The 17,598-nt window shown below is 37.1% G+C and overlaps 1 pseudogene; it reads left to right on the forward strand.

Moving 5' to 3' along the window:
- Positions 1–17,598, forward strand: part of LOC127429593 (zinc finger protein neuro-d4-like) — an 85,813-nt pseudogene that overhangs the window by 56,858 nt on the left and 11,357 nt on the right.

Raw genomic sequence — 17,598 nt, forward strand, 5'->3', positions numbered from 1 at the left:
TGTTCCCCACCCTTAGGTTAGGGGGTCGAGTTAAAAAAATATGCATTTCTGCTGACTGTATCACATAATTTACAACTAAAAAATGATTTGCTTTTAGCGCCACTCTGTGGACATTTCATTGCCCATACATTCAACAACACTTCCAGCTTCAGCCACTGTGGGCAGTAATTCGAATTTCTGTATGTATTGACGTGAATTCACAGTGTGATCAGCCTCCAGGTATTGGGGTGAATGGACATAGTAATTAAGTATTTGGCTGTCATCAACAACAAAGCTGCGTGGATCTATTTGGCATTATGAAACAAGTAATATCTGAGTTCAAAGACTTTAACAGGTCAGAGAAGAATTTCTGGTTTGTCATCTTGTAATTATGGTAATTCAGACACAACATGAACATAGCAAAAGACTTGTAAACAACACTGGGATGCACATATTTGTTTGTTACAAATATTAGGATATGCAGTATACAGTATACTGCATACAGGTTTATTCTGAGAGAGGTCCGTACATCCCACGCACTAGCTCCGGCACCAGCATCTGCACCGTTTTGGTGGAAAAGGGGTTTTAGCTATCTCACAGACATGCATTACAAAAAGGAGTCACACAGTAACATGTTGAAGTCATGTGACATAATCAGTATAAGATCTTGCTCCCTTTGTTTATGGCTTTGCAGTGTACAGTCTGCAGCCTTTTGTCTGACAAAGACAAGGTAACAATGACCTCATTGCAGTGTCCTTGTGAAATCATGCCTATTTGCCTTCCAGAGTTATCTGGCTTAGTGCTTAGGTGAATTGGCCTGCCCATCGTTTTGTTTACCCCTTACAGCCACTGGCTTTTCTGTTGGAAAACTGGTTAGAAGGAAAAGAGCAGAAAATAATGGGTGTGTTAAAATGTGGATTTTCAGACAAGGCACGAGCGATAGCATATGCAAGACGATTCGTTTTCCCCCTTCCCTCCCAGTTTCTCATTTCACACACACCCCACATTCCCATTTTACACCATGAGCAATATTAGTAATAAGAGGGGTTTTAATGAATCCTAGGCCCATGCATTATTCATGCAATATTTAGACCAAATGAGAAAGATCTAGACGTAGGCATTATAACTAGAGCTGCGCAACTCAAGATGGAGAAGAAAGAATTGGAGCCAGACCAAATCCAAAATTCCTAGCCTCTCCGTTTATTTTGTTTTACTGCTACCCCTCTCTCCTCGCTTCTCTCTTTTCTATCAGTTTGATAAATGACAGATTATTCTCACAAGAGATGAGATTTTACCTCTCCTGTTCTCTCTCCCTCTTCTCTGTCTTTTTCTATTCTTCTATCCTGTCTTTCTGCCCCGAGTCTGGGAATTCATCCCTTTTTACATTGCTTTTTCCAGCGTGATCTCGTTAGTATCCGTAGGTATTCGTACGTAAAGTGTAGTTCTAACAAATATTAATTTTCACACATTTTGATAGATACCGAAATGTAAAATATAAATGTAATCACAGTAGTTCTGGTGATAAATATGATATTTATTCAATATTTTTCAACCTTTTTTCCACACTGTGCTCACTAAATGTACACAAGGAAAATTATATTTAATTATTTAACCATATGCACCTATATAACAACACATTGTAATAAATGACATTATTTACCTACATTTACTTTACTTAAGCTTTTAATGTATGTAAAATGCCACGGTGAGACTTCCATGAACAGTCTTGAGTGATGGCGCAAATGAATCGAATCACAGTTGATTCAGTAGATTCATTAAAACAGACAGTTGAAACTGAAGCATGCATGCAAATAAATTATATTGCCAAGTCTAATGCCATTTTTGCTACTGTTAAATCAGAGATGCTTTTTAAAACATCTCTGTCTAACATTAATACTCTCCTACTATCGAATCGCAAGAAGAATCCCAAAACTAATCTGATGAAACAGTCTTAAGGAAACTTAGTGGGCACATAAAAAGTGCATTAAAATTGTCACAATACTCACAGGGGTGAATTCATTGCATATTTCAGTGCAAAAACCTGCGTATTCACCAACTATCCGCAATCTAGTTCTAAGCAGGCGCAATCAGCGCTAAAATAGCGCTGCATATTGAGTATTTAATTAGTTATACTGTATATAATGAGTCATTGTCATTCCTTTCCATGCAAACGCACCTCCTTTCTATGTAAATTGGGCTCATTATAGATTGATCGTTATTCACAAAACTCAATGCTATTTGCCCACCACAATTAACATCATGCTATTCCTGCCTGAGGAAAGCAAGCGTAAAGTTTAATTTGAAATGTAACATTTTATTTAAAAGAGATGATTGGATACATTTAGCATCTATATGCAAAGGGCATTATAACCGGACATATATGCAGATGTGCGGTGTTGTCAGGTGCACTTTCAGTGTGTTAAATAGATGATTCAAGTGTCTGGATCACAGTAGTGGAGTGATGCTGTACTGTCCCAATAGAACGTGCCAGATCGCTGTGGTCTGCTGCTGTCAGGGTTCTGCCGTTAGTTTTGGTTTTTTTTCCCACTTTGTGGCAGAGCCTTGACATGTACCTGTTTTATGTCTGTTTTATGGTTGGTTTGATTTATTTACTCTGTGGCTGAATCCAGGCACTTGTGTTTTGTCTCGTGCTGTGTGAATGCACTTGGGTTTGTGTTTTCTCATTCCCCTGCCCTCTCGTTTGCCTTGATATCTGTCTGATTATTAGTTGATTGTTTTCACTTGCCCTCCTCATTATCTCCTTGTTTCCTTCCCTATTTAACCCCATTGTGGTTTTTGTCTTGAGCCTGTCCGGACAGGACAGGAACAGGAACAGGAACCGACTGACAGACTCCTAACCGGGGTTAGGTGTCTGTCAGTCGGTTCCTGTCCTGTCCGGTTTGTCTTATTCCAGCCCTGCTCCAGCCCAGCCCGTCAGCTGGTTTGTTGCCCTCGAATGTGTTTTTCCCCCTTCAGGGTAGTTTTTGTTTGTTTTTGTTATATTTTTGTATCGCTACTCTGTGTTTGAGTCCTGCCATTTCCTCAACCAAACCTGACAGCTGCATTCTTCGGTATATAGCACTCAGAACCAATCAGAATTGCGTGTGCAAATTGCACTCATCACAGATTCTGTGGGCATGTTAGCTTTTTTCGGGCATAGTTCATTATTTGTAAATTCCCCCCAAAATGTTGCTTAATTTTATATCAGAAGCAAAATTTTCGATATCATGAATATCCCAAATTTCATCCCTTACTGACAGCATCTACAATGTACACCTTTTTGAAGAATGAAAACTTTAGAGATGTACAAATCCTCTGAAGACTAGATGACACTGGAAATGTATGTATTGTATGCACTTTACATACGAATAACTTTTTCATAGTCATCCCTTTCTCTGTCTTTGTTTTCCATCACCTTTGTCTTTCCAACTCTATTTTTTTACACTCTCTCCTATCTCTTTCTCTTTCTGTTTGATTTAAGATTCATCTATCATTCCTTTGTATTTTTTCCACATTTTATTTATTTCCTCTGCAAAATTCAGCATGCTTGGCAGAGATGAGCGACTGCATTAAAATTCATGCCTGCTCATATTCTTTTTTGTATAGTGTTGTGGTGGTGGTGGTGCTAGTCGGGTGGAGGTGGGGGGTATTGGGGGCCATCCAGCGAGGTGTGGGGGAGGGATGCTGTCTGTGCACTGGTGTCAGTATGGAGGGAGAAGGGTAGAGGGGCTGGTGTTTGCATTTGAAGTTGACCCTCTAGACGTGCACCTGAAAATTGGATTTTGTGATTCGGGAGTTCTAGATAAAATTCTCTCCCACATGTACATACACACATACACACACATGGTGCACCCATTTCTGGCCCTGGAGTGTAGATTGAGATTCAGACTCAGGTTTATGGAGACAGAGGGTCAGCAGGCAGACAGTTGGAGGGGTGCTGGTGTTTTTTGTAGTGGTGGTGGTGGGGGGTTGTTGTTCATTGTGGTGAAGGTCAGATTTCATCTGTCTTTCTGGCTGTTTGTTTGCTCTCTATATTCCAGTGGCAATTGCTTTAAGATTGCACAGCTTTCCCTAAAATTTCATTAAAAAAATGTGGCAATGATGTGATCTGTGTAAAAATAAAATATATATTACATACTACTCTGGGTATGTTTAAATTTCTTTAGTGAATAAAAATGTAAAATAACACATCTGTCAAGCTTGTTCGATCAAATCAACATGGTGTGCAGGGCTTCCACAGTCATGGACAACCTGGGAATATAATAGAATTTTAAAATAGCGACTTTTCCAGGCTCAGAAAAGTCATTGAAATCAATCAAATCTATAAAATTTAAATTAATAAAAGTCATGGAAACGTCATGGAAATTACTATAGTGAATATGGGTCGTTGACAAATAAGTTTGTCCGAGGTGATAAAAATTAGAAATCTTTTAAAAATCTAGTTTAAAAAAAAAAAAGTCACGTTTTTGTTTTTTAAAAACATTTGTGTCTATGTTGGTCTCATAAAAAATAAATAAATAAAAAATAAAATGGTTTAATGTCTTGAAAATGTCAAGTGGTGTAAAAATCAAATAAAAGGTATTAAAATACTTTTCCATGCACCTTAAATAGTTTTCAAACATTGTTCAAGGTTAAAAAATATATATATATATGTTTGTTGTATCATTAATTTTTCTGTCAGAAATATCAATAATTTTTTTAAGGTTATTTCATTTGACCTGAACAAAATGTGCCTTTTTATAAAAATGTTAAAATATCAGATTTTATTTTTCATTGATTCAGCCTTGTGATTGTGAGGCTGAATCAAGGAACCACAAATAATAATGGCAGATCAGTACACCTGGGAACAAGTGGAGGCTGAATGGGAAAAATCAGGCTCTCTGTATCAGGATTTTGTTTAAAAAAAGCATTATGAAAAGCATTGTGTCTCAAAGAGGCTTTATTTTTAAACTTCACACACACAAAGGTCTGTCCTTATGAGGTCCTTTTTGTTTAATGTTTATCTAAATTTTATTTGGTGGACAAACTTTTATTTTTTCATTTAATAATATTTAAAAAACAAAATAGTTTTAATGCTTATCGTTTTTTAAGAAATATTAATCAAATATTATTGCAAACTACTTATGCCAACATTTATTTTTCAAGAAATTCAACTTTTAATGAGACTTACATTTTTTTCTTTATACATGTTACTTTATTTACATTACCTTTATTTACTTGAAGGCCCAGAAAACAAGTAGAGTATGTGTGTGTATATATATATATATATATATATATATATATATATATGTACATACACCAATCAGCCACAACATTAAAACCACCTGCCTAATATTGTGTATGTCCCCCTTGTGCCGCCAAAACAGCGCCAACCCACATTTCAGAAAAACATTCTGAGATGCTATTCTTCTCACCACAATTGTACAGAGCGGTTATCTGAGTTACCGTAGACTTTGTCGGTTTGAATCAGTCTGGCCATTCTCCATTGACCTCTCTCATCAACAAGGCGTTTCTGTCCACAGAACTGCCGCTCACTGGATGTTTTTTGTTTTTGGCACCATTTGGAGTAAATTCTAGAGACTGTTGTGCATGAAAATCCCAGGAGATCAGCAGTTACAGAAATACTCAAACCAGCCCATCTGGCACCAACAATCATGCCACTCTCCAAATCACTGAGATCACATTTTTTCCCCATTCTGATGGTTGATGTGAATATTAACTGAAACTTCTGACCCGTATCTGCATGATTTTATGCACTGCACTACTGCCACATTAAAGGTGCTGATTAGATAATCGCATGGATGATTGTTGTGTGGATGAAATGTTTGTGTTTTTCCAGAGCTGCATATATATATATATATATACACACATATACTGTATATACTTTCCCCATAGAAACACTGATTACATATGCCGGTGGCACCTGACATACACGAGGGAAAGACAACCAAAGCAAACAGAACATACCGGCGAACTCACAGACCGTGATATATATATATATACTTTATAGTGTCAAGTCATTGCCCCATGATTTTTTTTAGATTTGAACTGCTTTAAAATATTTCCTCGGTTAAAAGTTGCTCTTTGTAGTGCTTGTGTAGAGAAAACCATGCCTGTCTGCCAGCATGATAAGCATGATGATCAGTGTTGATCAGTCTATTGAGGTCTTTATTTGATACATTTAATTAGTCGTTTAAATTCATTAATTCAAAAGATTGGTACCTGAGATACAAAAATAAATAAACCCAGCAATTTTCACTGAAATGGTATGATATCTAATAATCACAAACAACTGGAAAACTAATGTAAATTCATTGTCTAAAAAGGGTGGAAATCCTGAACTACATTATAATAAGATTCCATAGACACACAGCCCACAAAACCTTGCTTCAGTTGGTGGCTATAGCAGATACATGTACCATTAATTTAAGCAGAGAAATGATTGATGTTTGTTGAACAAGAAACTCTAAACACATCATTTTGGGTCCCACCTGGATGCTACACTTATGAGAACATTATGAGCCCTATATGCATTGAAAAAAGCAACTGATTGTTTATTGGCAATTAGGCTTTCAATCAATGTATTTTTGTGCCACCTGGAAGTCCAGTTTCTCTATATGATAATTGGACAAGCTCCCAAACTTTGCGACATATGGCCAATAATTGGAATGGTGACATACAAGATACATTTAAGTGTCATGACACATTTAGTTTAACTTTTCTAATCTTGTCCTCTGACTATTCTCATTTGTAAATATTTTAAATATACACTTTTTTCCTGATTATTTTCATAGTAATTTCACAGTTTGGTGGTAGCTTTAAAAGCAGCATTTAGGATCAGCATTGCAGACAACAAAATAAAAAAATAGATCTGTGTATACATTTCGCCATTGATAAATGATGTTTTATACTATATTAATTCCTAAATTTCACAAGGTCTGGTTTATTTCTGTTCCCTCTTCACATTTTTTTACTTCTGTTTCTCTGCTCCTCATGTAACATATACACAAGCACGTCAGTAATCACACATTCTTTTGATGAACAATTGCGGTGATTATGGCTGGTAAGCAAATGGCTTTGAAAAATCTCAGAATGACTCGTTCTTTAGATGAACTCACTCATGCTGTATAAATGAGAGGAATCGTGATTGTGAGGCTAAATCAAGGAACCACAAATAATAATGGCATATCAGCACACCTGGGAACAAGTGGAGGCTGAATTTATCAAAAGCATCCACACAGTCAATTGTAATATACTGATGGGAAAAATCAGGCTCTCAGTATCAGGATCTTGTTTAAAATCAGGCATTATGAAAGCACTGTGTCTCAAAGAGGCTTTATCCCATTGACAGTTCATTGGAATTTAACATGTTGTTTAAAATACCACAAACTGGGAATTACTAATTAATATGTCTACATCTAACATGTATAGTATTATATTATAATTTTATTTAAATGAATATTATTTAAATGAATATTATATTATATTATATTGTACATTTGAATATGTGATTTAAGATTACCCTTGAAAAAAGCACACTGATTGTATCATGGTGTAGTGAAATTCACCACGAACCATGGGATTTTCACACAAAGCAGCTTCTAGAGTTTACTCTGAATGGTGCCAGAAACAAAAAACATCCAGTGAGCGGCAGTTCTGCGGACGGAAATGCCTTGTTGATGAGAGAGGTCAGTGGAGAATGGCCAGACTGGTTTGAACTAACAAAGTCTACAGTAACTCAGATAACCACTCTGTACAATTGTGGTGAGAAGTATAGCATCTCAGAATGCTATTCTGAGATGCGGGTTGGTGCTGTTTTGGCAGCACGAGGGGGACCTACACAATATTAGGCAGGTGGTTTTAATGTTGTGGCTGATCGGTGTATTTCATTGCACTGAATGATTACCATATTGACGTACCATGGTATTAAAAGGTATTTTTAAATGTTGGAATGGTATTAACATCATTAATTAGATCAATGCCCAATGATCGGTATTACTATGGTACCATTTCCGAAAAAAAAGAAGAAAAAAAGGGTAATATCATGTGTGTTTGTTTGTTTTTAAATGCATGATGAAAATCACAGGACATGTTATAGGTTTCAATAAGGCCTTATTAAAAACACCTTTAAATAATTATCCACCACGCAGCATCAAGCAAATGTTGCCAAATTGTAAAACCTCTCCATATGAGTTTACCTGTCTCTTGTCTATGCTCCACTAGGCCTCAGTCACTACCTGTCACAGTTGCACTCCTATCTGCATCGCAACAAAGCAGGAAGAGCAGTGGCCGTTGCCTAGTGATGGTGTTGCCATGGAGACTGGCAAGACAGACTCCCTGTATAAAAAATATGTTGTTATATGTACATCGAGTGCAGGAAGAAGAGGGGAGGAGGCAATGGAGTTTGGAGTTTTTCTAGGTTTGAGGACAGAGGGGTGGGAAAGGTTCATTAAATCTGAGAGAGAGACAGATAGAAACAGAGAGAGAGAGAGAGAGAGAGAGAGAAGAGAGAGACTTTGTGAATTCAGCATATATACTGTATGAGGCCAGACACAGCAGAGAGTTGATTGAGTGATACTATGTTCTGCCTCATTTGCTATTCTGTATTAAGAACAGGGCCGAGGGCTGTTTGGCTAGACTGCAATTTAGGCTCCATCAGGATAACCTCAATACCCACTCGTTTCTATTTTGCTCTCTGTTCTTCTTAAATGTACATATATACAGTACATGCTAAAAAAAAACTATCTAGTTCCAGAGAACTACTGTTGTAATTATTTTCTATTTATGAAATTCTAAATACAATTTGCTTTTGCTGCATTAACACCTTAAGAGAAAACAAGCTAATATGTGCATATACATCTCATATAACCTTCTTTTAAAAATGCAAATACTTGGTGTGTATTTTCTGTGCCAATAGTGTCAGCAAACTGAGTTGCAAAAATAATGACTGTTTTTAAACAAGATTCGCAAAAACGTCTTCTATTAGTCGGAGAAAAAGATAGTCTCGCCCAAAACTCAACAGTGCCCTCCCACTTTTTCAGCCATCTTAGTTCCGTAAGTGTTTTCCCCATTATTATTTAAAATCCTTCACAAAGGAGTTCTAAGCCATGGACCAAACCAACCAGCTGCGAGGTGAATCACAACATTACAAACATTGATTTGAAGCAAGAATTTCTTTTTAAAATTGGACAACAAGATGAAGGTACAAGTCTGTGGGGGGAATTCACTAAGAATTAATAGAGCCCAATAAAAGTGCATGTTATTTGCATGCTCTGTCTGCGCTGGTTTAGCAGCCGATTCACTAAAGGAATTATGCAGATCAGGCAATGCACAATTCCAATCTTGCCATCTGATTCTGTCCACTGTATAGTGGATGATGCAGCAGACCACCGTTATCTGACACTGCCGGGACTGTGTAGCGTCAGTGGGAGGCAGACACCTGAATCATCCCTTTAACATGGCGACAGTGCGCTTGACTACACCGCACATCTGGATACACTGCTATGCCAGGATATAACGCTCTTCTCCATCATTTGATTATTGTTTGATGAATTACTGTTGATATGCTGGATAGAAATGTACACAAACATTTCTTTTAAACAAAATTCATTTTACCACATGATTAATAGTGTGATGTAAATTGCGTCCAGTAATTTTTTTTGTGTGAATGAAGCGCAATCTATAATAAGCCTAATTTACAGTACATAGAAAGGAGATGTGTTTGCACAGAAAGGAATGACAATGAAATACTCAAGTGCAACGCAATTTCAGAGCTGTTTGCGCCTACTTAAACAAGATTGTGAGTGGTTAGTGTGTAAGACAAAGGTTTTTTGCACTAAAATACCACTCGCAAAAGTGGCACAGTTGTGTGAATTCTCCCCTGTGTACTTATTGTCTTTCATGAAACTACAATCACAGGAAGCATTGTGAATAACGTTAACAAATTTAAATATATTTTACGTTTATTGCAAATTATTCAAATATCTAAAAATATATAAGTCTGAAAGTGTAGGGACTCGATTGCTGCCAAGCACTTTAGGTGCACTTTGACATGATTCTCTTCTTGGTAAATCTTTTTCTGCAGGATCATGGGTAGTGTAGTTCACCACAAATTTAGTTAATAAATATGTTCATGTTTTCTTAAATTAAGTTGAAATAACACGGACTAATAACTTCAACAGAAGCATATACTGTATCATTGACTAACAACCTTGGAGGTCATGCTAGGTCTGTCTTTAAAGGTTTACAAGTTATCATTAAAAATAATTTCCCCTATGGAAAAATAATTAATGGGATTTTTTTTACTTCTAACCTGACTGTTGCACTCTATGTTGCTATGTTGGCTGGTTGGGATGCTTAAGCAAACAGAGGAATGTTTTGATAGTGCCACAGAGCCACTTTGTTTATACTTTTCGGGTAAAAATCAACCTATGAATGGCTTACTTATAGTTATACATTTAGCTAGAATAGGAAATGGTTATTAACTCTGTTATTTAAAACATTACACACTTTGTTACATTAGGGACAGAGTACAAATATTATGTTAGAGGTATCATAAGTTGTATACAGTATCAAAAGAGATGGTTTTGAATCCATAATCTCAGGGTTCTCTAGTGAGAATATTAATTAGAAATATTTACAGTTTCCATCTGTTCTCTGAAATCCCACTGGTGTGTGGAAAAGCCACACTGATGTGTTTTTACCACTTGCATTTGAATGCACAATTGAGTGCAGTTTTAAATTAGCTTGCTTTTGTGTGCAAATTCAAAGAATGGTGTGATAATGCAGTTGATTCAAACAATCAGTTGGAAATATGTGTTGGGCTGTGTGAAACTCTTTGTGTATCTTATGCTCCATACTTTTGCTTTGATGAGAGCTTTATGTCAGCCATGGTTTGTGTGTATGTGTGTGTGTTTGTGCAGGTCGGACTGACTGCACCACAACCATAGATCAGGTTGTATTATGCACCAAAAGCTCATCCTATTCTCCCTTAGCAATGTCATTCTGTTTAAGGTCTGTTATGCAACTCGGCCTGCTGGACAAGCAACTGAGGCCCATGTACTACTGCAAAGCATTTTCTTTCCTCATATATATTAGCATTTTGGATTAGGTAAGAAATATGGTGATATATGATGATTGGTGAGTGGTTGAATATAACTGATGTTTTTCTTTTACTGATGCTGATCAAGAGAAAAGAGAAAACAAACAGACAGACAGACAGATAGACAGACAGATAGACAGATATATAGATAGATAGATAGATAGATAGATAGATAGATAGATAGATGTTCTTATATTTGATAGAAAATGTGCAATATCGATTGACAAATCTTTTGGTAGAAAGATCTCTAATCTCAAAATGGCCAGATATCGGCCAATTAATCTGCCTTGCCAATATATCGGTCTGTCTTTAGTCCAACAGTGCAAATGCATTTGTTTATGCGTATCCATACATGGATATGTGTGTATGTGTCTGTGGTAGCTTGATAAAGGGGTTTATTAAAAACAGGAGCCTGCCCCATTTATCATGGTCAAGAACTGAGGTGCATAATGTGGACACCCTCAAAAAAGACTGATGAGGCGAAGATGTACCAGTAATAAAACTGAGCTCTGGGGTGGGTTTGTATATATGTTCTCTCATGTGTAATTTGTTTGCATAAAATCCACATTCATCCACACTGCAGCAAAACGTAATGAGGTCCCTCATATTATGTACTATTTTAAAGCTAGTATCGTTTAGGAGACTCTAATTTGTGAGGTTTTCTGTAGAATAAGTCAGGGTATACGCTATATCAATATTCTGGGTTAAATATAAGTTAAGTTCTATTTGCAGCATCTGTGACATGCTGATTACCAGAGAAAGTTATATCGACTTGTTGCTCAGTTTGTAAAACATGCAAAAAATGTGTGCACAGTAATGTACTTACAGTAGACATCAGTGGGGCTATCATGCATCAATTTTAAAATTGCCATAACACTTAAAAATTTTACATGTTTGCATTGGACTGGCGTAATAGAAAGGTTTATCAAAATTGTCTGTGTGAAATCTTACCTTTCAAACCTGGTAAACCTGATAAGCTGCGTATGACACACGCATGTAATCCAGAAAAGGGCATGACGTAACTATCACCCAAGTATGTTCACAGGAATTACAACAGTAATGCATAACCAGAAGTTTGTTCATCCACCTACATACAGTATATATATAGTCTTTCTATTGCTATCTGTAAATATCAGTCTGTATATACACTAAATTCGGAAGTAACATGTTGAATCGACGCATGGCTTAGATGCTTTCTATAGAGCTTTACTTGTGTTTAACTTGGAATAATCCTTCAAGATGTACTAGCAGAATGCTGTCTATTGGTGATTCACTCACTGCTTGACTTCTCTGTTTTACTATTTTAAGTATCTGTCTCTGCCTCAAGCTTTAATGTAACCCTTATTTCACAGTCACAGTGATGTACACAAATTAGATCAGGCATGTGGTGACACTCCTATGGATTTGAATCTTCTTTATTAGTCTGAGGGGTGCTGTGAAATACCTTCGCATGATTCTAGTTTGATGGCCTCATGAAGACTATTCATGTTTTTATGGAGTGCTGGATATGGGAACAGGTGCTTAAGAGTACTTCCTGTGGCGGTGATACTTCGGTGAGACAGGGGCTGCGCTCTCTCTTCCAACTAATTTGTGTCCTAATTAGAAATGTGTGATCTAGTTGAAATAGAATCGTGTCACTATAGAATCGTTTGGAAGAAGTGCAGAGAGAGCAAGAGAAGTATGTTTCTCAGATAGAAAGTGAGAGAGAAAGATGATAAGGGAAGAGGGGTATTTGAGGATTCCTCTTCCTATCTCTCTCTTTCAATTCCCATGAGACTGCAGACACACTTGAAAGCTGTGAAGTGTGCTGTTCTGCCTGTATTCTCCCAGTAATTGGACAAATGCTGCATTGGGAAAGAGATAGGGAGGTAGGAAGAGATAGGAAAGAAACTCTTATGTCTGTCTCTTACCCTCTTATATATATATATATATATATATATATATACACACTACCGTTCAAAAGTTTTGGGTCACTTGCCAGAAAAGTTTTTCATGATCTTAAAAACCTTTTGATCTGAAGGCGTATGCTTAAATGTTTGAAATTAGTTTTGTAGACAAAAATATAATTATGCCAACGTAACACTTGGACCGAATAATTAAGAAAAGCAGCCACTACGTGCCCAACATAGATGGGAACTCCTTCAATACTGTTTAAAAAGCATCCCAGTGTGATACCTCAAGAAGTTGGTTGAGAAAATGCCAAGAGTACATTTCTGCAAAATCTAGGCAAAAGGTGGCCACTTTGAAGATGCTAAAATATAACACAGTTTTGATTTATTTTGGATTTTTTAGTCACAACATAATTCCCATATTTCAATTTCTATTATTCCATAGTTGTGATGACTTTACTATTATTCTAAAATGTGAAAAAAATAAAAAATAAAGTGACCCTAAACTTTTGAATGGTAGTATATATATATATATATATATATATATATATATATATATATATATATATATATATATATATATAAATTTTTATTTTTATTTTATTTTATTTTATTTTTTATTTTTTTTATTTTTGAGAAATATGGCTCTGTACCAAACCTAGTGAGCTGCATTGCTGTCTACTGCTACATAGGCTTCTGCTTTGTAAGGCCTCATTCACATTCATCCATTTTCAGTTTCTAACGTCAGTGTTTTCACTGCTAGGCAATTATGGACAAGGTTTTTGAAAGTCTCTGTTTTTGGTGGAGGAAAAACACTGTTGCTGTATCCCAAGCCCTTTCGCCATTTAATCACGTACAGGATATGAGTTATACTTGCAGATATCAACAATTACATTTTCACTAGTTAAAATGCTAATTCTTGATATCAGGGATGAAATTACTTCTCTATATTTTTGATATCAGTTATTATATTTGCATTAGTAATTACATCATTTTTAATATCAAGAATTTTGTACTAAATTCAACCTTTTTACTAGTGCAAATGTACTTATATCAAGAATTAGCATTTTCACTGGTAGTGTCCTATTGCTAGAATTATAGTTTTAGCTAGTAAATATTGAATTCTGTTATTCATATCCTGCATGAGATTAAATGTCAAGGGTTTGCGATTGTTCCTGTGTGGATGAGTGGTGTAACTGTATTAATATCAATGCATTTTCAAAATGTGGCCTAAGGTAGCATGCTAACCAAGTTGGAAGAACTTCATAAGCGACTGTTTTGGAATGTTCTACATACAGGTGCATCTCAATAAATTAGAATGTCATGGAAAAGTTCATTTATTTCAGTAATTCAACTCAAATTGTGAAACTCGTGTATTAAATAAATTCAATGCACACAGACTGAAGTAGTTTAAGTCTTTGGTTCTTTTAATTGTGATGATTTTGGCTCACATTTAACAAAAACCCACCAATTCACTATCTCAAAAAATTAGAATATGGTGACATGCCAATCAGCTAATCAACTCAAAACACCTGCAAAGGTTTCCTGAGCCTTCAAAATGGTCTCTCAGTTTGGTTCACTAGGCTACACAATCATGGGGAAGACTGCTGATCTGACAGTTGTCCAGAAGACAATCATTGACACCCTTCACAAGGAGGGTAAGCCACAAACATTCATTGCCAAAGAAGCTGGCTGTTCACAGAGTGCTGTATCCAAGCATGTTAACAGAAAGTTGAGTGGAAGGAAAAAGTGTGGAAGAAAAAGATGCACAACCAACCGAGAGAACCGCAGCCTTATGAGGATTGTCAAGCAAAATCGATTCAAGAATTTGGGAGAACTTCACAAGGAATGGACTGAGGCTGGGGTCAAGGCATCAAGAGCCACCACACACAGACGTGTCAAGGAATTTGGCTACAGTTGTCTTATTCCTCTGTTAAGCCACTCCTGAACCACAGACAACGTCAGAGGTGTCTTACCTGGGCTAAGGAGAAGAAGAACTGGACTGTTGCCCAGTGGTCCAAAGTCCTCTTTTCAGATGAGAGCAAGTTTTGTATTTCATTTGGAAACCAAGGTCCTAGAGTCTGAAGGAAGGGTGGAGAAGCTCATAGCCCAAGTTGCTTGAAGTCCAGTGTTAAGTTTCCACAGTCTGTGATGATTTGGGGTGCAATGTCATCTGCTGGTGTTGGTCCATTGTGTTTTTTGAAAACCAAAGTCACTGCACCCGTTTAGCAAGAAATTTTGGAGCACTTCATGCTTCCTTCTGCTGACCAGCTTTTTAAAGATGCTGATTTCATTTTCCAGCAGGATTTGGCACCTGCCCACACTGCCAAAAGCACCAAAAGTTGGTTAAATGACCATGGTGTTGGTGTGCTTGACTGGCCTGCAAACTCACCAGACCTGAACCCCATAGAGAATCTATGGGGTATTGTCAAGAGGAAAATGAGAAACAAGAGACCAAAAAATGCAGATGAGCTGAAGGCCACTGTCAAAGAAACTTGGGCTTCCATACCACCTCAGCAGTGCCACAAACTGATCACCGCCATGCCACGCCGAATTGAGGCAGTAATTAAAACAAAAGGAGCCCCTACCAAGTATTGAGTATATATACAGTAAATGAACATATTTTCCAGAAGGCCAACAATTCACTAAAAATGTTTTTTTTAATTGGTCTTATGATGTATTCTAATTTTTTGAGATAGTGAATTGGTGGGTTTTTGTTAAATGTGAGCCAAAATCATCACAATTAAAAGAACCAAAGACTTAAACTACTTCAGTCTGTGTGCATTGAATTTATTTAATACACGAGTTTCACAATTTGAGTTGAATTACTGAAATAAATGAACTTTTCCACGACATTCTAATTTATTGAGATGCACCTGTACAAACAATGCTTCGCTTGGGAGACTCATCAAAGATCGAGCTGCATCGGCAGCTCACTAGGTTTTGGAATAGAGCATCTGTTTTCTTTTCTTTTTCACCTCCTGATTTCCTTTTTAATGTCCATATAGGTTTGTAATAATGTACAGATTTTGCTCTTATGGAAAGAAATTGTTACTTTTATTCACCAAAGTGGCATTAAACTGATCACAATGTATAGTCAGGACATTAATAATGTGAAAAATTACTATTATAATTTGAAAAAAATTCAGAACTTCTCAGACTTCTTCAAAGTGTTCTCATCAAAAAGTCCTCCACGTGCAGCAATGACAGCTTTGCAGATCCTTGGCATTCCAGCTGTCAGTTTGTCCAGATACTCAGGTGACATTTCACCCCACGCTTCCTGTAGCACTTGCCATAGATGTGGCTGTCTTGTCGGGCACTTCTCACACACCTTACAGTCTAGCTGATCCCACAAAACTCAATGGGGTTAAGATCCATGAAACTCTTTTCCAATTATCTGTTGTCCAATGTTTGTTTCTTTGCCCACTCTAACCCTTTCTTTTTGTTTTTCTGTTTCAAAAGTGGCTTTTTCTTTGCAATTCTTCCCATAAGGCCTGCACCCCTGAGTCTTCTCTTTACTGTTGTACATGAAACTGGTGTTGAGTGGGTAGAATTCAATGAAGCTGTCAGCTGAGGACATGTGAGGCGTCTATTTCTCAAACTAGAGACTCTGATGTACTTATCCTCTTGTTTAGTTGTACATCTGGCCTTCCACATCTCTTTCTGTGCTTGTTAGAGCCAGTTATCCTTTGTCTTAGAAGACTGTAGTGTATACCTTTGTATGAAATCTTCAGTTTTCTGGCAATTTCAAGCATTGTATAGCCTTCATTCCTCAAAACAATGATTGACTGATGAGTTTCAAGAGAAAGCTGATTCTTTTTTTCCCCCATTTTTGATCTAATATTGACCTTAAGACATACCAGTCTATTGCATACTGTGGCAACTCAAAAACAAACACAAAGACAATGTTAAGCTTCATTTAACGAACCAAATAGCTTTCAACTGTGTTTGATATAATGGCAAGTGATTTTCTAGTACCAAATTAGCAATTTGGCATGATTACTCAAGGATAAAGTGTTGGAGTGATGGCTGCTGGAAATGGGGCCTGTCTAGATTTGATCAAAAATGACTTTTTTCAAATAGTGATGGTGCTGTTTTTTACATCAGTAATGTCCTGACTATACTTTGTGATCAGTTGAATGCCACTTTGGTGAATTAAAGTACCAATTTCCTTCCGAAACAGCAAAATCTGTACATTATTCCAAACTTTTGGCCACCAGTGTATGTGTGTGTGTGTGTGTGTGTGTGAGAAGCCAGGATTGATTTTCTCCCCTTTTCTCCCCAATTTGGAATGCCCAATTCCCAATGCGCTCTAAGTCCTCATGGTGGCATAGTGACTCGCCTCAATCCAGGTGGCAGAGGACGAATCTCAGTTGCCTCTGTGTCTGAGACCGTCAATCCCCGTGTCTTATCACATGGCTTGTTGAGGGCGTTATTGCAGAGACCTAGCATGTGTGGAGGCTCACGCTATTCTCTGCGGCATCCACGCACAACTAACTACGCGCCCCACTGAGAGTGAGAATCACATTATAGCGACCACGAGGAGGTTAACCCAACATGACTCTATCCACCCTAGCAACCGGGCCAATTGGTTGCTTAGGAAGCCTGACTGGAGTCACTCAGCACGCC

Source organism: Myxocyprinus asiaticus, chromosome 39 (assembly GCF_019703515.2).
Source record: "Myxocyprinus asiaticus isolate MX2 ecotype Aquarium Trade chromosome 39, UBuf_Myxa_2, whole genome shotgun sequence".
Classification (NCBI taxonomy): Eukaryota; Metazoa; Chordata; class Actinopteri; order Cypriniformes; family Catostomidae; genus Myxocyprinus; species Myxocyprinus asiaticus.